Consider the following 25501-nt stretch of genomic DNA (forward strand, 5'->3'; position numbering starts at 1 on the left):
AGAAGTGCTTACATAATGTTATATTAAGGAATTTCAAAGAAATTCTGATCAAGATGGTACTCAGGCTATGAATATCTACAGAATTGTCAGGTACGAGCACAGTGTTGTAAAGAATACTACAAGGAGTACAGGAGGGTTTCCGCTGGCACTGGTGTTGAAGTTTTACTCACCCAATAAATCTTGTGCTCAGTAATTCATCTCAAACCGCCCCATCCAAATAATTTTACCACTGGAAATGTTTTTTTCCCCAGTCTCTGTTCTAAAATAGCTGACAGAAATCTTTGTTTTGTTCTCTTGTTCTGATTGTTTTTTTTCAGGGAAGAAGGAGGTATTCAAACAATTAGAAACTTTTCCATCAAGAATATGGACAGAATAGGTTAAACGGGGATGATAAATCATGGTAGTGGAAAGCTGCCCCTTCTGAGGGGCATGTACTGGCTTTCTGAGCAAGATTTTCAGAAAACAGGACCTTAGCCTTAGGATTTGTACTCCTGCATGAACTTTTCAGGAAAACAATCCTGCTATATCAAGGACACTCCCTCTGTTAACAGCCTGTTAGAGTGATGGGAGTTGATTTAAAATCTAGAGAGACAAAATAACTGGTTTAATTTTCAGGCATGTAAAATGTACAGATCACTAGTTGAAAAAACATATAATTTATTTTAATACTTATTTGTTAAAAATAATGCATATTTTTGACTTGGCTTATATGTCTGTGTTGATTTTTCTTAGCTGTGGAGAAAGAGCTACAATACAAATAATATGGCATAGGTATTTACTCAGCAGTCTGTCCAAACAAACTGACCTGATTAAGGTGAAAATTTTTCATTGCAGCAAGTTTTCTGTAGGTGCATTAGGAGATTTGTAGTGAAAACCATGTTATTTTTGCAGGCTTATTTTAATAAAAACAAACCCACCTCAAACTCCAAATATTCAACCACAAGTCGTATTCATTTTAATTCCAAAAAGGCTACATAATAACTTCTGAGTCTTATAATTTAGATGCTTCTTGCTTCTGTTCTACTTAGGGGCCTTTTTTCCTGTCTGGACCTAATCTCCCGTGACGTGCCACTATCTCTGCTTTATGGCTATGGACATAGCCTATTCTCTGATGAATTGGGGGAAATACAGTCTAATAATGTAGCTACACAAGGGAATGAGAATATGAGTCACTCAAACTTCAATATCTGTGCAGGCCAAAAGCTTGTATTTAAAGCTCCTTTGGAAAACTGAATTCTCTGCAAAGGAAAAAAGCACAAATATTTGTAATTACCTCTAGACACCTAGTGCTCATTTACATGAGTATGGTCACTTCAGTAAAATTAGTTCACAGGAAATGAGCTTAGAATCTGAGCCGTGCAGAAAGCTAGTGTTGCATGTGAAAGGCTCGGTCTGAATTTATACACAAATGACTTCATCTGATAGGAGGAAGAGAGGGGTGATGGTGAGTTAAGAGTGTGTTGGGCTATTGTTATTCTTCAGCCATACTCCATTTGTGTGGAGAACTTTTTTGTGGATGGCTCTATTCATCCTTTCTCTCCATTCGTAGTCTTTGAGACAAAAAGCATTTTTTACACAAGTGTTGTGCATGTGGCATGGCGCACACAACCGAAATCCATCTGCGAACTACAGTGTCAGCTTGACATCAATTACTGTCGGTGGCTCTAGGATAGGTATCTTTAAGCATCGAACAACAAGCAGAAGTTGTATTTCAAAGCCTTGGAACCAGCTGCCTGTCTGAAAGCTCTCAAATTTGGACAGAATATTCTCAGCTTGGATTGCTTAATCAATGCTCTGTTTTCACTTCATCGGCAAAAAATAATATAAAAATAAAGCTTCTCTATTAACAAATTGTTTGTCATTTCCAAGCTGTCTGCAGAGGTCTGTGCAGTCACGTCTACTGAGTCGCTAAATCTTTATGCCTCCTCCTCTTTGGAGAGTCATTAAGCTTAGAAGCATTAGCCTCTACAGGGCTGATCAGCATGGCTTGTTTTAAAACATGTCAAAACTGTTGGACAGCAGTTTGTTAAAAACTTCCACGTTATGGATCATTCTGATTGACTGGGCATAAATTAATGCCAGTTCTGTTGTTATTATTTTAATACAAGTTGCAAAGATACTTACACAACGTAATCGCAATTAGACTGGCATCATCACAGGTATTTAGTGCATCTGAGCTCTTCCAATTTTACTTTTTATTAACCCGAAATCTATTATATGGTCTGTTAATTAGAAATCTGAGTAACTGTTACTCAGCACAACCACAAGACTGTTGAGAAACTGATTTTCAGAAAGGCTATTTGGTCACACCTTCATTGGCTTTTGCTCAGGTTGACAGTGTCACTGCTTCTAAAGCTTGGATTTGTACAGGGTACGCCACAGCTCTGCAAGAGACTCTTAATTACAAGTCAGCTCTGCAGACCAACACTTCAGACCAAATGGGTTTGCCAGTAGTTCATGTCCACACACAGGGCAAATGATGAGTGTGTAATATACCTGTGCCCACCATGACTTTCATCAGATGACCTTCAGTGCATCCCATTTGTACCCTAGTGTTTCATCTGCTTTAAGACAGTGAGTGACCTGTGATTTGGAGAGGGTATGGAGCAGGTGCCTGTTTCAGCTGATATGGCCTTTGCCAAAGGGGCAGGTGGGGGCAGTCTGTTGAAAACCTCTGTGCCAGAAATCACCTGAGCTTGTCCCTTTGGTGAGTATAAGGAGGTGGGAGATGGAGGAGGGGAGCAGCCATCCTCCTTCACCTCCTTCTATTTCAGGGGGATAAGTCTCTATCATGGAGAAAGGAGGGAACAGTCCCTGCCTACAGGAAGAGCTTTTTGCTCTCTGCCTTTGTGTGCACCCTGTGAGTGTGTCAGCTATGTCTTTCCTGTCATCCCCTCCCTTATACCACAAAGAAAAGACTCTCCTCTTCTCCTGTAACTAGGGTTTCAGAGCTCAGCAGCAAAGGTGCAGCCCACGTTCTGCTAGAATGTGACTTGACATTTTGTTAGCACCAAAGAGAATTGGACTCTAGTATCCAAAGGCAGATTTTAGGTCTTTTTTTGAAGACCATGCTTTAAGTTAAATCATTTTGTTGTCTGACCAATTCATAGAGAAGAATTGCATCTATGTTTCCTGTCTTGTATGCTATAAATACAATTTGTGTATATTATATTTATTATGCTTTGAAATTTAAGTACTTCCTGCAATTTCCAGGAAAACTTCCTATAAAAAAGCAATAAGCTACTGACTAATATGTAGAAATGATTTAGCAATTTATTTGTAGTAATGGAGAAAGTCCAAAGAAAAAATTCATGGCCTACTGGGATGATTTATAAGGAAAAAAAATAGGAGGAAAATAATCAGATAAATGACATCATATAATTCACCCTGGTTGAATTTGTGACTTTTAGATTGTGAGCATTTCTTAATTTGATTTGCAGGTGGTGATCTGCTGCCAGAATAAATAAATCTTACAAAGTGCTGAGCCTGCTCAGCCATTTCCTGTGGTATCACTCCCCTATGAGGAACCTGTGTCATCGCCTTTCTTCAAGTGTGTTCCCTCCTGTGGTAAGTTTTTCAGGCGTGCAATCTTATTCTGTCTCAGGAGTTTCAAGAAGAGGGAGTGAGGTGCGTTATGAAAAGTCCAGCTCTGGTCCTAGATTTTGTTGGCAGAACTGGAAGCTATAGTTAGTAAACCTACCTGTATTCATGTAGAACAGTGTAAGGTTTGGTAAGGCTCTGGAGTATAGTAAATACCACAGAACTAAATTACAGGTGTCACTAACTCTAGTGTGTATTTCCTTCTTCCCCCACATTTACACAGGGCATAAAATTTCTCTACTTATTATCTGAAATTAATGTTTTTAATACTGGCATCTGTATTTGCAACTTAAGACTTTCAAAGTGATGTAAGTCCCTCTAAACAATGAAAAAAGAGCTTCTCATCCAATATTAAAAACAAACAAACAAAAATCTATGAATAATTCTGACAACTAACCTTTGGAATCAAGGCCTAATTAGTTCTTATTGAGCTTGGTCCAAAGATCATTGAAGTAATTTGGAGTCTTTCCATTAAATTTAATTGACTTTAGAGCAAAGTTCTTTCTCAGATACACTGGTTTAGCAACGTAGGGTAGCAAACAGTCACCCCGTCACCCATGAGCAATATCATCCACGCACAGACAGAGTGCGTTAGGTGTTCTATTTGACATTGTTTCTGGTAAAGATGTCACCTGAGTTGATGATGCCCCTGTGGGCGTATAGAGGACGTGGAAAAAACTTTGTGCCCTGAGTACCCATTTATTTGGCAGTCACCAAAGCCTTCAGGTTTCACTCATTCCAGCTTCACTGCAGAGCTTTCATCAGAAGTGTCAACATTAACAAGATTTTAAACTGCAGGCGAATATAGAACATCATTTGATCCTGGCAAAGAACTGTTTGCCTCAGCACTTGTGGGATAATGTAGAGTAAGCAGCAAATCATTGATGAATCTGTAATGCAATACCAGTCCCAGGAGTGCTTAGGCAAAATTGCTGCAAAGAAGAAGGAAAGACACCTAAAGTGACTAAATAATGCAGCGATAGATTCAGGCCTTGGGAGACCTCTAGGGAGACTCTTTTTGGGAAAAAAAAAAAAAAAAAAAAAAGAAAGAAAAAGGGATAGAGAATTATGTGCTTAACCCTTTCATTCTGGCTTAAGAAAAACCGTAAGGAACCCACAGATGCTGAATGTTTACTGAACCTTGATTTGCCTGCAATCATCATAGAATCATAGAATCGGCTAGGTTGGAAGGGGTTTTCCCTGCAGTTTCTCTAGTTTTATGCTCCTGGTAATGTTGACTTCTGGCCATTTTCCATGAGTTTCCAGTGAAACTTTTGCACATTCTATCAGGCCAATAATTCTTATCAGTGTTAAATACCTTATTTGCTTTTGCTGTCTATAGAGATAATTAATAAACATAGGATATAATTTGTACTTTTAAAAATGTGGCAAATTCAATAGCAATATCCAGCAATACTTAGAAGGTGATCAGAGAACTCGAGTGGAATCGCACTGTCAAAATGGAAAAACGCATCTGTCAACACAGACAGTGGGTCCTTAGACTAGCATTTCAGTGGATGCTTACTTGCTGCCCATCTCTGTTTTGTCTTGTATCTGGCTGCCATAGTTCAAATATAGATCCAGTGGGGTCAGTGCAGGTTCTTCCATAGTGATGGTTGGGACTTAAGACCTTGGCACTTGGGAGATCCCTGCTCAGTTTCCATCTCTGTCATGTATTTGCTCTGGGAACATAGGTGAGTTGCTCTTGGGCCAGTCATAATAGGGCTTCTTCTTATGAATAATATAATGAATATGTATTCACTATTATTGAATATACATAAATATATACTATAACAATATTATGAATAATAGAGCTTCTTTCTTATGCTGTGGCTGCTTGGATAGTCTGCTTTGTGACAGGGCTTTGTGTCCTGGTATATTTCTGTATGTAGGAAGTAGGGTTCCAGTTCCATTTGGTGCCCCAGATTACTTAACATAACAAATTTAATTTAGTCGGTTTCAAATAATGACATCAAGATAAAAACATCTCACTATCACATTAATTATCCTCAGAGTATTCCACTCCCTTTGCAAATTTATTTTGGAGACTAAGCAAGGTTATACCGCAGTATTAAATACAGTCATCTGTTTGGATTAAAGTAGTTGCAAAGCTCTGGCTAATACTCATATAAAGTTGAGATTAGAAAGTACATTCCGCCTACTGATACCAAAAATATCGAGTTACTGTACCAAAAATAAACATTCATTTAAAGAAAACAATGAAGCTTTTAAGTGATCATTCTGAAAATTTCAATGGCATTTTGCAGTCATTTGCATTGCATGATTTGTGCTTGAAATATTGTTTCCTACTCTTTCTTAAATATACTTCTCTATTGTTTAAAATTAAGTTGCCTTTTACTTTGCACTAGCAAAGGAAATTTTTGGAGGTAGGTGAGAATGGTTGTTAGTCTTCTGTCATTTGCAGCAGTGGGATTGTCACTTCAGACTATATCAGCCTGAGATGATGTAAGGATCTTTAGCTTCATGTTTATATCTAGGCCAGTGGACGTCCAAAAGAATTTTAGTCTCCGAGGTGCCATGAGAAAAGTGGTGGGCAGTGTAGATGGGCAAAGAAGCCTATATGTGGGAAACGAAGCCCTGCCTGTTCCGTGACAAAAGGGCCCCATGAGGCTTTTCAGGTCTGTAATAAAGCACTGGCTCAAGGGATTATGCAGGAGGGCAGAAAAGAAACTACTCTTTTTTTTTTTTCTTTTTTTTTTAACTTACAAAAAAAAGAAACATTCTCTCCCAGGCATAACCAAGACAGAAGGCAATGTCTTATTGACTGAGCAACATATATTTAGCACCATGATTTGTTGGGGATGTTTGTAGTTGTTTCCTGAGAAAGACATGGAGCCCCTTGGTAATGCTAGATGGTAGCAATCTGCCCTGGAGGCAGATGTGCACATAATAGATGGTGCCTGAGGCATATTTACCTACATTTGGTGAATTCTCCTGTTGTTTATGTTACCATATGGTTTAGTTTTATTCTAGTAACTGTTGAGAACAGTATCTCCTGAATGTCAGAAATCAATACCTTATTTATAAGTATGCAGATTTTAATAATGCAATAACGGTAATGATTTTTTCTAAGTGTATGGTAAAAATAGCATGTCACTAGTTTCCTGTGGTTGAAGATACTTTAAAATTGGTGGGCTGGTCATACTGATTTTGAAATAATCTCCTTTTACTGTTATTCCAGATGATGTAAATTCATGGAAAATTGTCTTAGAGTCTGGCTGGACAATGCTTTTGCTTGTTTGAGCCTATGCGGTATGCTTAAGAGTCTTGGTCTATGCTCTCAGCTGACGCTGAGATGAGATCATTCTCCTTGAAGTTTTATTGTTAAGGTTCCAGATCAATACAGCACTTAGGTTTTCATGTATTCAAGTACACAAGTAGTCCTTCTGAAATCAGTGAATAAAGTTCTGACTTCACTGATGTCAATGTCAAAATTCCCACTCACTTCAGTGATGCCAGAACTAATCACATTTTTCAATGGAATAGTTTTGGGGCAGGGGAAGGGAAGTTTGTTTTGTATTTTATCAATGAATGAAGGGTAGTCAATATTTTAAGGCTTCATAACAGATATGGTAAAGATACCCACAGAGAACTGTCAGAAATAATTGTTTCAGTTTTGTAAAAATCTTCTGGTTTAGTAATGCTGGTTCTTTATTTTGTTCTGACTTTTACATTATATATGAATGTTAACTGTATTACTATGATGACATGAAATACAGCTGTCATGGTTTAACCTCAGCTGGCAACTAGGAGCATGCAGCCTCTCTCAGTTTCCCTCCCCACCCCTCCCTACCAGTGGGATGGGGAAAAGAATGGGGAAAAATAAGGAAAACTCATGGGTTGAGGTAAAGACAGTAAAGCAAAAGCCACTCATGCAAGCAAAGCAAAACAAGGAATTAATTTACTACTTCTGCTGAGCAGGCAGGCATTCAGCCATCTCTGGGAAAGCAGGGCTCCATCACACATAGTGGTAACTTGGGAAGACAAACTCCATAACTTCAAATGTCTTCTTCTTCCCCCAGCTTTATATACTGAGCATGACATTATATGGTACGGAATAACCCTTTGGTCAGTTGGGGTCAGCTGTCCTGGCTGTGTCTCCTCCCAACTTTTTGTGCCCTCCCATCCTACTTGCTGGCAGGGTGGTGTGAGAAGCAGTCTTGACTGCTCAACAGCAACTGTAAACATCTGTGTGCCATCACCACCACTCCCATCTCAAATCCAACACATGGCACCGCACCAGCTGCCAGCAAGAAAGTCAACTCTATCCCAGTCGAAACCATGACAGTAATCTAAAGTGGTTTAGAAAGTCTTTAGATAAAATTGATCTAAACCTTCATACTAAAGCATCAAACTAAAACCATTCAATCATATAAAAATAAATTGTTTTGTCATTAGCAAAATGCTTTTGGTTTAGATTCCTGAATCCAAAATCTGTCTTGAATATCTTCAAGATATTTGTTTAATGGGAAATTCTGAAGTAGTGGCATTCTTTCTATTTAGAGCATAATCAAATTCTGAAGGGTCAGGATTTCCTGCAGAACAGAAATTTCAATTTTGACCATCTGTCATTGCAACATGTACTTAATTCACTGTGGCTGTTTACCAGCTCAATGAAAAGCTGGGTACTAATGTGCAGTGCAAATTTGGAACTTAGCAGTGTAGTGTTATTCCTGATCAGAATGACACGAACATATGATCGTACTGCTGGTCAAATACATTGTCTGTGGTAAGCTGGTATTTCAGAAGATAATGACTATTCTTATGGTTGCTCTTACTCAGACACTCCTCCTCATTTCTGGTTGACAAGATTTTTTAAATAGAACCCAAGCATTTGTAGAAAATAGCATGTTTCTTTTACCTTCCTTCTGCACTTGGAAAACAACTTCATGACCTACAGTCAGAAATGTCATAGTCACAAATAAGTAGTTTTACTATCAAAACCTTTTGCAATAGATTGATGTGCAATATAGCCTCTTTTATCGACCCTTTTGTTCGCTTCTACTTAGATCTTAATTTCTTGGTAGTCTTAATTTCTCTTGGAAGAGTACAATATACCAACGACAATTCTTTATCCATTTACCAGGTAATTTTGTCTACAGAACTACAGTATTTGTTTTTACTGTAACGGTGATTGGCTTGCATTCACTCTGTCTTTACACTGTGTTATACAAATATACTGCCCTCAGTTTAAGTGGGATGCATCCCGGTTTATTCATGTGGCTTCAAAAAAAGGACTTTGGGACATTTTGTCGCATATTGAAAGTGCTGAACTTGGATAATACAAATGCTTGGCTGGTGGTAATACCCTCTAAAGGTTTCTACTTGTTTCCTAAATTATCTGCATTATCAGAAGTTTTTTTCACACAAAGTCATGAGAGTCCTTTGTTTAAACAGAGCTGACTGTGGTGTAATAACTATCCCAGCTGTTTGATGGGAACCTTTCACATCCAGGCTGAGTGACAAGTAGCAACATAAATGTTCCTCCGCTGTTCTAACAGACCTTGAAAATCTGCGAAGCCCAGGAGGAGGAGGGAGGTCAAGGAGAGCCAGGATGTAAAAAATAATATTAACACATCATAAGCGGAAGGAAATATAGTGAGAATTTTGCATTTAAATGAAACTTTATATACTCACAGGAAGCATCATCTAGTGGTTAAAGTATAGAATTGGAAGCTGAGCGATGCCGCTTCTATTCTTGGCCATGCTGCTGCAGGTTTTGTTCCAAATAGAGAAGAGCAGAGGTCAAAAATATACCTGTATAAAAGAGCTTTCGGTTTTTAATAATAGCATGAGATAAGGCCATATCCCAGAGCATTAAAGAGAATCAGAACTTTGATTGTAGATAAGATTTTTATGAAAACCAGCTCAGAATTTCAAAAAAGGGACAGATCAGAGTTAAATGAAAATGGATATGAGAGGAAAGTCATATTCAGTCTGAAAGCATGTGAAGAGTGGTATGTAAGTATAATCTAGGGTCAGCAAATGTAGAGAGCACCAAGGGTAGTAATGGCACAATAATTAGTTAAGGGGTCATAAAATGTGTCCATCTCATACACCCATGAAATTTCAATAGCTGTCTGGCACAGGATATCAAAACCCTCCTTTTGTATGAATGTAAAATGACTTATATAGAGAGATTTGTACAAAATTCATAGTAGGATTCATGGTCTCCACAGGGTTTGTGCCCGAAATTGAATGGGAATGGATTCAGACAAGTTCATGCCCAACTGTGCTCAGTTGCACAGGTAATGTACACTGCCATATGAAAAAAATAGAACTTCAACTGAGACAGCTTGGAAAGTTTGACCCCAGGTATGCAGAGCTTTGTTCTCATTTTCTATGTCCTAGCACAGCTTCATGTCATCACCAGGCTCTCCACGGACCTGTACTATTCAGGATCTCATTGAGCAGTTTAGCTTTTAATTTACAAAGCCCAAATCAATGTACCCCTAGATTTCTGTTTACAGCCTGCTGCTCTGTGTTCTAGATTTGGAAGCTGGAGGTGATTGGACATGCTGAAAGTGTGAAGGTTAATATTTCCAAGATAAGAAAACACATAGATCTTTGCAATCACATATATGCAGGTATAGTCTAAGTGTCTAATTTAAGATGTTTCTGGTGTGCCTTAAGGCTTGCTGCTCTGCATGCCCAGAATGACTCCACCCTTGACATCGCTGAGCAGTTCAGCATCTGACTTGCACCTCAGACCTCTCATCAGGATTTCAAATTTAGAAATGGGTCGCTCACCTGCAGGATTCAATGTTACAGATATTCTTTGAGCTTGGCGTTGACACCCTCAGTCTGGTCTAGTGGCATTTGTTCAGTAGTTGAGAGATCCCACTTCAAATCCCACCTCTGCCTGAGTAGATATGAATTTGCATTTTCTGCCTTACAGGGGAGCAGCTTACACACCAGGCTATAGAGTAAGCTTTGAGAAGGGTGATAGGATGTGGAGCCAAGGTTGTCCTTCGCTCAATTAAGTTCTTCCAATTTCTAGGAAGTGATTAAATTGGATTGGGGAGGGGTTGGGCAGTGGGAGCAAAAATGAACTGTACCAAGAGATAGAGGAGAAAAGGTCAAACTCTTTCAGATATTTGAAGGATTTGAAGCTGGGATTTGAGCTCCCAAGTGAGAGCTCCAAGGAGGCTGGAGAGGGTCTTATCTGTATCTTGTTAGAAAGGAATGGCTTAAATGTCCATCTTCAGGAGAGCATTCATAACTGTGGATTGCAGGAGAAGAGAAGCGCCAGCTGCAGCTCAGGATAGAAGCTATGTTGGGGAAGAGGGGGAGAAGAAGGGCACCTCCACCTCCAGCAGCGCCACTTGGCAAAGCCTCAGCAGGTTGGCCTTCCGTATGTCCCATCCTGAGGCACCTAACTGTCTCCACAACCTATCTAATAGCACCTCAGAATCTAAGTCAGGATATGGATTGTGTCAAAGCATCAAGAAATATTTGTCTTTCTGAGGATATAGTCCATCATACTTTATACTTCAAGAATCCCAGTGATGTCTGTAAACCTCTTTGTAAAGCTCTTTAAAATCTCAACATGAAAAATGAAATGGCAGTAGTTTTTCTATACAGAATGGATTAAAAATCCAAGAGAGGCAAGGTTTTAGGGGAGAGATTATCTTTTATTAGATCATCTGCTATACTTGGAACAAGCAGGCCCGCTTTCAGGCATGAGTCTCTTCATTCTAATCTTGATCACTGCTCATTACCACAAGGTGTTGCAAAGTCAGCCTCCTAGTTTGCCTCTATCTTTGTATCTCTTTCTCATTTTAATGCAGGAAGTTATTTTTTTCCTTTCTGTTGCTGATTTTGTGATTATTCTAGTTAGTCATCTTCCCTGAAGTGTAATTTTCAGAAGCTGGACTGCACTACCTTTTACAGCTCCAGGGACGTTTTTGCAACAGCAGAATACCCATCTGCCGTGTTCCATCTGGTTTCCACTTCTACCTCTGCTACCTGAATGCAGAGAGCCAGAGAAGTGGGCCCAGCATTTTGCATTTTAACATGCTTACATGCAGGGAGTATATTTAATGATTTAATATTTAATAGTTAATTAATAAATTTTTAAAAATGGAGCTCTAAATAGAACAGCTGGTGCTTAATTTATTGAAATTAAGTTAACCCAATGCACCCGGGTTCATGCCTAAAAAAAAAGTCCGTTCCTTGAGGGTTAAAAGGAAGAGAGAAGCTGATGTCAGGAGAGAAAAAAAATTACATTATTTTTTCCTGTATTTCCAAAATGAGTGTCAGCTTGCTATGGAAAGTCAGTCTGCAGTGTCAGTCTTTGTGTCCATTTACCTGCCCTTCTTTGACTTCAAAGATTCTAGTTTAGCATCCACTAGTTCCTACCAATGTTCTCCAGAGGTGACTGAACCTGTTTGTTTTCTGTTTTCTCTTTAAAATCTTTGTTAAGCTTTCAGAGTTTATACATGGATATGCATTCATGAGAAAGCAGAAGCTGGGTGACAAAATGAAGTAGGTTTTCAGTGAAGTTTGGCTGTAGCATTTGCCCCCAGCAAACTGACCACTGTTGTGCTCTATTTAAAGATGTCCCTAGGACCGAGTTCAGTTTTGGTTGTGTCCAAATTCAAGTGGTTTTGAGACAAGCTTTTGCCTCAAGCTGAGTCCTCAGACTGAGGTTCAGCCAGTGAAGCACTAATGTACCTGTGTATTTTTTCCTTGTAAACAGTTCTCCTAAAATTTGGTTGGGTTTTTTTTTAATTGTTTTTTATTTTCAGCTTCAAAAGACAAGCAAGTCTTCTAATCCCCAAGGGTTCATTAATATATTGGTTATATCCACATGAGGCTAAACTCTGACAAGCTAACACCTGTACCTTATGCTGTGAATTCAGTGAATTATTTATGAAGGAAAGCATTATTCATAGATATGAATAAGGATAGTGACACCCTGGTCTTTTGTTTTCCCCTTTTCTTCCTAGTCCTTCTAATAAACACAAAAAACGTAAGCAGGACTTCAGGAAACTTCATGTTTGGGAGGAGTCAAAATTAAGAATTGTGATGGTACAACCTGAAAATTGCCAAGGAGAATAACAGGGCATAAAAAGTCAATTACTTGCAAGACATTGGGGGCTTGGGAAGAAAGTATCATAACAATATCACATAATGGCTCCATTATAAGACTATAGATGCTTTGCAGAGCAACATTAATGAGCTCTTCTAAAACTTCGGGGAAGGTTAAACCAGTCTAAACTCACTTGCTGCCTTGGTCTAATTTTGGTATACACAAATGTCTCTACAGTAACATGATGCTGAGTGGTGAAAGGAAACCTGCTATAATCTACTAAACATGCTGTTGTGTTTTGTTAACAAAACTATTAGAATTAATAAAACACTTTAAATGTGTCACAAAATGAGTTTAAATTGCAAAATAAATTATAATACAGTAAAGCAAAATAATAGCAAATGCAAAATAATAGCAAATGCAAATAAGTAAATAATAAAGTGAAATATTACATTTAAGAGTAAAAGATACTGAAACTAACATTTTACATTGGTTTGCTTTTCAGAAATTACTAAAATGATGATTTAGGTTTTGATGCAAAATTTATTGGCCAAGAAGTGTTTCTGGAGCAAGGCACCACTGTTCTAACATCAGTAAATTCATTAGAAAGAAGCATGAGTGTACAAAATTTCTTGGTATTACTGAGCACTCAGATAGTGCTTTAAGTGGAGCCCTCTCCACCCATTCTTCCACCTCCACTCCTTTCAGCATTGTCAATCTGCTTCTGCATGTCACCAGGACATATTAAAATGTAGCACATGTCATAAAAGCTATTCAGTTCCTTCTGTTTTATGCAGGTGCATGAAAAATGCTTTTGTTGGCTTAAGCATTGATAAAGTAATAGCAATTTCTGCAAGCTTAACTATTCAATTTCATTATTTATTTGGACAAATTTTATGGAATGGGGCAGGGGAAGTGAAACTGAGGGAAATCTATTGCAATTTAGAGTTGAAAGAATTTGGTAATTAGCATGAAATAAGAAAGAGAAAACAGATTTTTCCTGTATTTAGTTACTGGTAAGGTTTGGGGGTTTTATTATATGAATGTCCTTCCTTCCCCATAGCAGATGTTTTCAGTGTATGATCCATACCTATCTGAGAGTGTGAGCACTACTCCTGAGGCATATGCAGAACTTTGCTTAGTACATGAAGTCTATTGTGTAAATTTTAAGGAGCTGCAAGCAAAAAAGGTTGAAAACTAACACTATAAGATGGTACCAGTACAGAGTTACTTAATTTTTTCTAATGTCGTTATTAAGCTCTTAAGGTCTTACCCTAAAAACCTTGAAGTCAACAGGAAAACTGTTACAGACTTCAGGGGCTTAGGATCAGCATCTCAGTTTATTGGAGTTTTGTTTGTCTTTAATGTCTAAAATATATGTAAGAAGATGCTTGAATGGCAAGGATTGGAATTTCCTAACTTGGTCATTCAGCAAATAAGGGTAGGATGCTAGAGGCTGGCATTTCTGGGTGTTGTATTGATGCTTTTCCATTGACTGTCTGTATGACCTTTGCACACTGAGTTGCCTCTTCAGCACTCAGTTAATTTATTGTAAAGAGTCAGAAAATATGAAGAATCCCTTTTTTTCCTTTCAGAATCCAACAGCTGTGCAATTTAAAATAAAGTATCTTCAGGGATTCTTGGACAGGGAAGGAAACAGAATGCTTGAAGGCAGCAAAGCAGAGGTTTCTATGCCTGCAGATAGATCCACAGTGGCTGGTAGCCAAAAAGAGGAAAAAAAAAAACCTGCATGTGAAGATAACTGCTCAAAAAGATCTTTCCTCATAATAATAATATATTCTTCTAGCTACAATTGAGTATAGAATAACTCCACTGAAGGTGATGCTGTTACTGCAAGAATAGAACCGAGTTTGGCCCATGAGGAGCAGAGGTCTTTCCCCTTTTCCCTTGTGGAAACTGCCATTCACAGGAGGATGTAGGGAGAAAAAAAGAATGATGTTAAGGAAAAAGGAAGTTACAGGAGTGGGAGGCTGCCATGGTGATGACCAGCCTTCTACTGCTTTAAGTCCTGATGTGTCTTGCGTTGCGTTTTCTGGGTTTAATTATGGTGCTGGAGTGTAGTGCTAATAAGGCTGCGCAGTTTTGCCTTCTCCCTCTCTGAGGCAGAGCTAATTAAAATAGGCATTAATTAATATGTGCTTTGAGGTCCCTGAACTTTAGGTGATTAAAATATCATAAATAATATATTATAACTTATAGCACTATGAAAGAGTTTAGTGTCATTGACTCTGAAATGTGACTAATCTTGAGTGCCCTACATGGTAAAGAACAGAGCCGTTTGAGGTGACCACCTACATCTCCCTGTCCCTGGACGAGGTCAGTTTAGCTGTCAGTCCCTGGGCTCCCTTCTCAAGCCAGCCATGGGGGACATTAGTGGCAGAAACTTTCCATCTTTGATCTCACTAACTTTTCTGGTGCAAAGACTTTACCTTTTCGTCAGGTGGTTAACAGGCTATTGCTGGTTTTATATCTGCTCTAGATAAGTTGCAGGTTTTGAGCAAGGCATTTTTTTATGGCTTTGTGCTTTTAGTTCTCTAATTATCCCACCTCTTTGTCCTCTCTTTGTTGGTGATACGTAGAGGATAATTAATTAAATATTGAAAACAATTTTACTAGCTTCACAATGGCTCTTGTTAGTTTTGTCTTTGCATCCATTGCTGTCTTTTTATGATGGTTATGATCAAGCATGTGCCCTGTCAGCAAACTAGACCTCTTGCTCTAGAATACTTATGTAGAATATAAATTCAGTAAATGTGGCAGTGAATGTTAATAAACTCCGTTAGCACTTGGTTTATGCAAGAGTCAAGACTACCTTGGTGCTACATAGGGAAGGTCCTGGTCAAATGGGGCAGCTTTAAAATGATCAGCAGAGTGGTGCCGCGAAGATGATGTCTTCTCCTTCACACTCCTGCTGAGAGGAGGAGGTTCACCTCCCTGATATGAGAGATGTCCTTCAGATCTCCTTCAGACAAATTAGCAAGTTAGACAGTCCTCTTGCTTTCAGGAAAAGGATTAAAGATATGCTTTTCACGACGACCTCTCTGCTCTAGCCTTCCACCCTCACCACCTCCATACACACTGTAAAAGCTTCCTGTTATAAAAGATTCAAATCAAATGTCCTGGCTAGTGAGAATTTTGAATCTGTATCCAGATTTCTAGGCTGCTGTTTGGTGCTGATTTCTTCTTATAATCACCATGGCAGCAATACTTAACTCATTCTGTTGAAAAAAAGAAGCTTTTTAGACACTTTGTCTATGAAGCACCATGCCAAAAAAAAAAAAAAAAAAATTTTGTAATTTATTACATGACAACACAAAATTGGAAGCCTGCAATCAGTGGGAAGTAAAAGCTTTCAAAAATAAAGCTCCAAGGTGATAAGTTAAAATTGCTGGTTGTCACATCTATCCTACTGCTTTTATCCATAACTGCTCTGTGCCTTGTATAAAAGCCTGGGTTTATTAGCATCCACTGAAAGCCTTCAGACACCATACGACCTTGTGACTCCCAGGTTAATGACTGGTATTAATTACTACCAATGTATAAATTTCGAAGGCCACATACCAGTTACTATGTTTTATCTCAGGTGCATGTAAAATCCAGTCTCTAACTTCATTTAATGTCACTGGCTTCAGCACTGAGCATTGCTCTAAGACAAGAACATTTGCAGGTGTCAAGAATAGCTGTATTAGTATTTGACTGTAAAAAGGTTCAGAGTTTATTGCAGCAAAATGGGCCTTCACAGAGGTTTCAAGGAAAAAAAAGAGATGCTGCTTTGGTCTACCCTACTTTCTGAATGCACATCATCCCAGATCTTGCAGAAATGAAGGAAGGGATGGTTGATCACTTATATAAAGGATAAGGAACAAAGATGCAACTTTCCAGACTTCTTCCTGGCCTAGTGCTATCTGTCTTGTCTTGTATTTGAAATACAGCCTGACTCTATATTGCTCTTCCTGAGCCTGTCTTCAGTGCTGTATTCACAGAACCACCCATTCTTGGGAAGGTCTGAGACAGCTGTGGGTACCGTCTCCCTGCTGGTAACCCAATAGGTTGGTCCAGCCTGTAGGCCATCTTCCACAATCTCTAAGGTTTGCAAACAAACACTTCCATGCTTTCTCCTCTGATGTCCCTCATGCTGGGGAACTGTGCTGTGCGAATGTCCATCAACATCTACTTCACCATCACACTTCAAAACTATTTTCCTCTGCAGTTCCATTTATGAATTACCAACAGAGTACATGACAACATTGACAGCCAGTGAGCTGACACCATAACTTCCCACTGGCTTGGGCTGTCTCATCCTGTTCGTCCCACAACGGATAGATGACTTGTGAAACTCCTTGCCAAAGAATATGGTAGATAGTAAAAATTTACAAGGGCTGACAGAACATCATTAAAATAAATCCCCTGAGCATTGCAAAATATATAAAACCCACATTCAGAGAAGTAAAGTCCTGAGATAAAATCATTAAAGGCAGAGAGAATTAGCAAGAAGCTTCATCTATAGTTGTCTTATTCTTGTCTTCTTTCATAACTATCCACTTATGTCCATACTTTGGGATTTCTTTTATCAAGACACCAGAACAAGAGATTGTCAAGAGTCCCAGGAGCAAAAACTGTTCAGAGATCCCTTAATGACAATTCTATAAAAACAAGGTGCTCTCCTGGAGTGGACAGACCTCTGGTCTAACCCACTGTGGCCATTCTTAGGTTTTGCTTTTACGTATCTAAAATGGGAATCAAAATCAGAGTCTTTAACTCTCTATTACCCTTTTTATTGTTTTTCCTGTAGTACAACTAAATTTGTTACATGCACACCATTAAAACAGTGGCACGCAGGGCAAAAAACCCCAAACCTTAAGCTTTACCCACATCCCAGTGACAGCAGAGATGCTCTGAGAAGATGTAAGCTGGAGAAGGTCAGTGGCATCTTGAGCCATAATCTTTTATTGAAGAGCTGTCATTTCAATCAAAAGAGGGTGAAACAGGCCCTAGTGCATCTTTTACAAAGAATTTTGTGATGGTTTCCCTGTGATTTATTCAGTGGCACAGTGTGAGAGGCTAAAACCCACTACAGGTTTTAGGTATTTTGTCCAGTGCATTTTCTACAAGTAGAAATTTAATAGAATCATTTTCTGCTTTTGAAATACCAGATGCCATATTGATCTTTCTCTTACAAATGCTGTTATTATGGATTTTGATGCCTCCCTGCTTACAACAAGACACAGAGATTTGTTGTAGAGCATGTTTCTGTATGTGTTTTGTAAATGAGCATAATTTCGAGTGATGGAGATTGCTTTTCTTTTTTACTTAGGTTTGAGGTAGAAAAGCAATGTTTACGGGAGGAAGAATTTTTGAACATTTGAACCCCAGAGAAGGTTTTTATTCAATAGTTAATTTCTCCTTTACCTGCATTCTTTTATGTGGGACTACAAAGGTAATCTGTCTGTCTGAATACTAGAACAGCTACAGGGGCTAATTTTACCTGTCTATGGCCTCTTAAGGAGAAATACAAGTCCTCATTTGCTGAATAGCAGTATTCCCTGTATTGTAATTTTTTTTGTTGCTTATACAAATACATTATTTTACAAATTTCCCAGACTGCCACCTTCTCCCACCTCTGTAAGCAGTATTTCCCAAGCTGGAGGTGAAGACTTCCCTAGGTGGGTTGACAAATGACGGCAGCAACACCATTTTTTATACAAATCCTCAAAGATTATTTAAGCACATATTCTTCTGTTGAAGCTGACAGGAGGTTGGTGCCTGGTGGATTTTATCCCTGCTGCACTGGAGTGCTAGCAAAAACTAGGCAGTCTAGCTCACCACCAGCTCCATCACAAGGGTCAGCTCTCAGCATGACATTCCCCTGCTGTACCATGCACCCACAATCTGGTCGCCTCAAGGTACTTCTTGCACACAGAAAGTCCAGACTACTGTGAACATCCCACTGAAAACTACCAGTTACTCTTGCTGTCTCTCATATGTGCATAGCTGTAAACCTTCTCCAGCTCTGTCCTCTCGTCTGACTGACTGTAGCAAAAGTACAGAGCTCTAAGTTCGTGTCGCATCCCACCAGAAACTTCTCTGCTGTCCCTTGGCATCCAACTCCACTGTATTTGCTATCACTGGACAGCCTCTGGGCTGGATCTTAGCCCACACTGATCCAAGCATTCTTAGCATGCTCTGCTCACCACTCACTGTCTTTAAAATAACTTACAGCCAATTCACTTGGATTAAAATTGGACCACAAGCTCTAATCTAGATTTACTCAGAGGCACTTTACACAGATGGCACATGCACTTTGTGTAAATGCATGATGCTGATTAATCTAAGGCCTTTTAATTAACTTAAATACAAAGTCCAACCAAAGTATTTTTTATTGCTGCTGTTTTTTAATAACAATGTTGCTGAAGAGGTAGTGACACCTGTAGCAACCAAAGACTATACTGCTGAATGGTTCCCATAAGGAGCGTATAGAGACTTGATTCCTTTGCTTTCTGTTTCCCTTTTCCCATTTTCACTCCCACGGATATCTTTGGGAACCTTCTGTTCTGTTATCTGTTCATTTCATTCCCAGTATTGAATATGATGCCCCCTAAGTTACCCAAAATTTGAAGTTTTCCACCCAAAGCACCTTTGAACCTGGGAAATGGAGAAAGCATGAAATGATATTCAAGAGAACAGGTTGAGTGTCTTTGATCTACCTACAGCACTTTGAAAGGGTTATCTCCAGAGTAGGTGCAGGGTGATGTCCTTTGCTTCCTCCTCACCTCCTTCCATATGGCTGCCTTGGAGGCAGGCAGTGTAGGATGTGTGTGAGCAGGCTGTGAAAGCCATACACTGATGTTCTGGTCTTGCTGGGGCATGTGCCCTGGAGGGCATTTCCCAGCTTTACCAGCAAATGTGCTTTCAGGCTCACCCCTGTACAGCAGACATGTTTAGTTTTGAGAATATTTAAGCTTTGATGCTGCCCTTGCTAGACACTGTAGCTATGGTCTGTGTGACCTCAGACTAGTTACTTACTATTTTTGCATGTCTGTTCTTCTGTTGCAGTTAGCTGCAAGAATAGTCATTGAAGTATATGAAATGCTCAAATACTGTACTTCAGTAGTCTCAACTTCAAAAAATGCTTTGTGTGTTATTCCTTCCTTAAGTGAATGCTTTTGTTCTCCAAGAGGGCTGGGTAACGGAAGGGCATCTACGGACAGGATAGTAGCATAGTCTTTTATGTTCTTAAGAACTGGAATGGACATACTTGTGCTTGTTCGGAGTCCAAAGGACTTTGCATGAAAATTTCACTGAATTGAAGAATAATCAAAGACATGGAGAGTAGAGCAGGATGATTGTCTGGTAGACAGGTTCATCAGGCTCTGTCTGCCTAGATCCTTCACTACAAAGCAAATGCAATAAAACGGGAGATCTGTGCTGAGCAAGCAGGTATGAGACATCTCCAATGCAAAAAGTTTCTTACTGACTTTGCCCCTTTGCCAGCGTGGCACAGTGGGACCTGTTGACAAGCAGATACTGTAGTCAACTGTAGTGCAGATGCTTTAGTAACTGGCTATGCCTGAGTGCATGACTGACTTAATACAGTCGCAGTTACAGCCTCACATTCCTAAGCAGCAGCTGAGCTACAGCTAACATGTACCCTCTGAGTAGGATTCTAGGTGCAATACTTGTACAGTGTAATAATTCAGTATAATTTTATATGTTCCATAATTTGGTATGTTCCCACACAGTTCAGCGTAGCTGGCGCTAATGGAAAACAGAGGGACGTGAGCTAATGGTGTTAGAAGCTGCTGCACTGAATTTGATAGCAGGTAAACACGTGGGATTCCCATAGCGCTACTGGCAAGCCATTCTGTAAGGAAAAATTATCAGTGGGGTTGTTGTTCTTAAATGTATCTATTGGTACGTGGGTAAACACACAGCCACAGTTTGAGATGTAGCTGTACTACTGCTGTGGAAGAAGAGACTGGGAACACGTTCACAGCAGAACCCCGCCTTGTCAGGACATTTCCAGCTGATATGCATTTCACAGTCCTAATCACACTTTCCAGACTAGTGAACAAAGCAGAGCTTAGGGAATGGAATAAGTTGCTTTCTTCTCTTCCTTTCTTTCTTTCAACTTGTCTTTTTCCCTTATTTGTGAATTACTGCAAGAAAAGTGACTGCAGTACCAGGTTTTGGAATGGAGCCAGCTATCAAAGTTCAATGGTGTAGTGGCAACTAACTACTTTAATTCAGTTTGAAGTTAGAGTAATTTAGCAAGAAGGGAATGTATCGCAAAGAGCTATTCAATCCCACACATACATTAGACAGCAAATGGACTGTACATTATTATTATATCATTTCAAATTTCTGTCAGCTGTGCTGTGGGAACAATTTTTTCATATAGAGTATTTAATTCTGGAAGCAATAGTCAGTACTTAGTACTGGAAGGTAGCAGTGGACAAAACCACCTACAGACCGGCAAATTTAGGACATCTCTAAATCCATCATCGGCTCCATTACACACCAAGTTTCAGTTACATACCACAAACAACACCAACAGCAGCTTAACAGTGAATATGGAAATCAGTTTCTGGGGAGGTGAAGTTTACAGACTTTATTTTGCAATTTGGATCCAGAGACTGGCTGGGAGGAGCTATGTGGCAAGTGCTGTGTATGGCTGATGCCACCTTGGAGGCTTGTTTGTGTATGTTGGTGTGGCACACCAGGCACGTGGTGTCCAGCCCTATTTTCTGATGCCCTCTGGACACCAGCTCAAAACCTGCAGAGGATTTTTACATAGCATCTGTAGATGCTTACGAATTCCCAGTTTTATAATCTTATTTTCATTGCTGATTCTGCCCCGCACTTGCCATATAACTGTAGATAAGCCAGTAAGCTGCAGCAGTCCCAGGCATAAAATATCTGTAATAGCTGCTCGGTTCTCAAGGAAGCAATATTCAGCAGCATGTCTCCAACTCTTGGAGACGTTTGTCTGAGAGTCACGGTATCAGTGAAGGGTATCATTAGATGAGACTTTTATATCAGTCCACAGGTACAGCTGCATGCCTTCCCTTAGTGCTATTTTGTTTAATTAATTAGATTAGTTTTAATAACTGTCTGCCTAACCCTGCTTTGCAAATTAGTACCCACAAAGTGGTGGAAAGATGGTGTTAAGTGTGCAGAAGCAGGAAGCGGGTGTTGTTACACCAGTGCATTTCTGTGGGAGAAGGACAGCTCGAGTCACGGCTGAAAAAGAAGTGGGGAAAAAAAATTACAGCCTGTCATAATGACAATGACAGTCTCCTTGGTCCTCACCCTGCAGGAGCAGGATGGCAAAGGAGGCTGAACCGTGCAAGCCACAGCATCCCCATCGGAGGGTGCACGCACGTGGCAGGAGGCACGTGGTGGTGGCTTCTCAGCAAGGAAAGCAGGGCTGCACAGAGCCAGCCCATGGGAAGACAGCACTGCCTGACGAGACAGAGCTCACGTCGACAGGCTTTCTCCCAAACTGATACTGATCCTGGGGTGAGAGTGGCAGTTTTGTGGGAATTTTTCTGCAGTAAGCCTCTGTGCTACCCAGGCTGCTGAATAGTGAACTGCAGCCCCCTCACAGCATAAACCAGCTCTGCCTAAGGAGGGAATGCTTGCATTCCTTGCTAAATACTGATGCTGCAAGATCACTAGTGCAAACGTCTTCACCTTGACCCAGTGCTCAGGGTCAAGGTGACCCTGAGCTTCAGGGCTCCTGAAATAGCTGTGATCTTAATTGATTCATGCATTTTATACATTTGCTGTACAGCTGGAAGCAAGCAGCAGATCTTTTGACTTTCAGAATTTCTTTGGAGGTTGATGCAGAATTTGGACAGATTCTCCAGAAACACAGTGGCCAGGGTGATTGAATCCATCAAGCGTAACAACATGAAGAGGTATCATGGGGATATGATGCAAACTTACTCAGTTTAGTGATGAGGGCTGTCAGCAGAAGTCTCAAAATAAATGCTCAATTTGTTGAGACTGTGGGCTTTTTTTGGGCCTCTTTCCGGAACTGAACATATACAATGGAAATAATCATGCAACCTCCAAAACTTTGCAAAGTCACGATGTATGAACTGGTGATAAAAAATGTGATGGCTGACTTAATAGAAGGCAAATTAAAATGTTTGGAAAAATCATACTGGATACAGGAAAGAAAAAATCTTTCTCCAACGGGAATACATCTAAATCAACATAAAACTACCAATAGCCTTTAGTATTTTGTCTGGTGGTGCAACACCAGCTCAATGGAGTGTGAAGAATGGCAACCCATCTGTGGCAACCGCAGGCCATCTCCGTACCACGGTTTGTATGCTCCAGTAGGAACAAGACGGCATCTCCCAAGTTACTGTTGTACTGCAACTCTAGAGTAACGTCAGTGTTCAACAGGAGATATCGAGTATGAAGCATGAAGGGAAGCTCCTTATAATAAAGGCCAGATGAGACACTTACCCTAAAGCAGTAAGAGCCATTGAAATAATTGCTAGCTCCTTAACCTTTCAAGAAAAAATTAGCTGAACTGTAAAAAATGAAGGATTAAAAAAGTGAGGTGGCGGGGAGAGAGAAAAAACTGGGAAGAGAAAGACGCTTTTAATTTGCAACCTGCTCTCTTCATCAGAATTACTTTAGGATAATCAGGCAGATGCGGATGTTTCCTGGAAGGTAATGCTTGAGTGGTGAAGGTAGAATGCGATGGTTGGATAAAACACGCTTGCAAATTTGACAGGTTATATTATCTTTTATTGACATCTGAACAGAACTGCCAGACTCTGGAGGCTTTATTTTTGCATCAGCCTCTTTTTTTTTTATGACATCTGCCATCTTTAGAAATTAAACAAACTTTTTATTGCTGAGTTTTAGCAGATTATCTCAAGCAGTCTTGACTGCTTCTTGGTAAATTGTGTGATATGTGATGTGCTTCTGACTTTGACCTGCATTTTTTTCTCCTTTCTTTTTTTTTTTTCTGTAAAATCATTCAAAATAATTTATGAAATTCACTCTGTGTTATAATCTAACTTTGATCTGGGGAGACAATACCAAGGCGAAATAGAAGAAGATGGATTATAGTTCCTACATTAATAAACTTGCACCAAAAAAACCCTTACACTTTATGAAATGAGAAAGATAAGAACATGAATTAATAATGCTTTAACAGTGGTGGCACAAAATCCTTGAACGGTAATGCTCCAAAACTACTCATATTGATTTAAAATCTATATTTAAGACAGTTAAGTCTAGATGTCCCCCTTCAGCCACATCAGATATAGATTTTCAATTTACAGGATTATTTCAAATCACAGTCTTTAATTCAGAAAATATCGTATAAAGCTTTCCATGTTTAAAAGTAAATTCCTTGCCTCTCGCTCTTTCAAATCATGCTAGTTAAAGTTTAACAGTCGCTATTGATAAATGCCTGTGCGTGACCATGTCAAAGCAGAACTGCCACATGTCCCGCAGAGGCCTTGTCCCAAGTTGCATGGTTATAAGGCTTTGGAGTCTGGAATGAGGGAAATCCCCCAGTGAATACAGATGAGAAGAAGACTGGGCTCGTGGAAAGCTTAAGGTCACCAAGGGTCAAAGTCTGCCTGCGGTGATGTGTACCTATTGAGTACAACAAGGGTTTGTGTTCAAGCAAGGGCAGAGTTTGTCAAAAATGTTTTGCTAATAATAAACAGAGATTGATGTTCTTAAAAATAAAGTTAGACAATTCTTTGCTTTATATTGAGGCAGGAGCAACAAGAGAATTGATTATTGCTTTCTGGCATTCCAAAACAGTTCTTGAGGACTTTGCTGGAAGTGTGCACTGTTCATTCAAAGGGAAATGATTACAGCCTGCAGCTACATTAATGTGCTAATATGTAATTAGTACAGTGTCACCTTAAACACCAAATTAATTCACAGTGGTTACGTAAATCATAACACATACTCACATTTATTTTCTATAAAATGACTGAAATTTTTCGTGTGCCCCAGCAAGACTGTCCTCTCCAAAGAATGAGGTGAACTGGTGTGGAACAGATGTGAAATTTAATTAGAAGAAAAAAAGTGTATTTGTCACAAACTCAAAAATTGCAACAAGGAAAGGGGGCTGGGAAAGCAAATTGATTCCAACAGTGGCAAGAAATGTCTCCCTTAACTAATAATAGTAATGGGCAGAGCAGGCAGTATCCAGATCCAAAGGAAAGTACTAGTTTACATTTAATGACTTGAAGATGAGGATAAATCATCCTGGCTCGAGTTCAAATTCACATTCTGTGGCTTCAGCATCCCTGTGATGTGTTTCTGGAACTGGAAAATAGCTCGTTGGGTCCGGCCACACCACCAGATTTTAAGGGTGGGTTTGGTGGTGGAAGAGAGATTTCCTCTCAGACCTCCAGTTTAGAGATTTGATTTGATGGCTGGGTCTGGAATGGCAGCTCCTCAGCCCAGGGAAGAACCCTTGGACACCTCTGTGTCCAATATGAGCACATTATATCTGTCCTTGCTCCTTATGCAAACCACAGAAGTAATGACTGACTGGCTAATGCTATTGCCACTGATTGTTCTCGAATGTGAAGATTATGCTGGCCAGCTCATCTGAGAGGCCAAATTTCAATGATCATTCACTGCAGTTTGCCGTACCAGCTTCCCATTCCTGTCAGGGGAGAGGGGAGTGAAACACCACACAAGAGGTGATTTGCAAATCTCTCCCTCGCCCTCCATCCCATCAGTATTCATCATGACTCAAAGTTTATAGCTATGGAGTGGAAGATGATTGTTCTGTCAGACTAGGGAAATGAATCCTGAGGAATGAGCAGG

At 39.7% G+C, this 25501-nt stretch overlaps 1 long non-coding RNA gene across 2 annotated transcripts in view; it reads left to right on the plus strand.

The window, feature by feature from the left end:
• The window catches only part of LOC106886013, a 100571-nt gene that overhangs the window by 13471 nt on the left and 61599 nt on the right, over positions 1-25501 (plus strand). For both annotated transcript variants that reach the window (XR_001411554.1, XR_001411553.1), the window contains exon 2: positions 3441-3567. This is a non-coding gene — a long non-coding RNA (uncharacterized LOC106886013). The remainder of the gene's footprint in view (positions 1-3440; positions 3568-25501) is intronic.

Source organism: Calidris pugnax, unplaced genomic scaffold, assembly GCF_001431845.1.
Source record: "Calidris pugnax isolate Ruff unplaced genomic scaffold, ASM143184v1 scaffold13, whole genome shotgun sequence".
Taxonomy (NCBI): domain Eukaryota; kingdom Metazoa; phylum Chordata; class Aves; order Charadriiformes; family Scolopacidae; genus Calidris; species Calidris pugnax.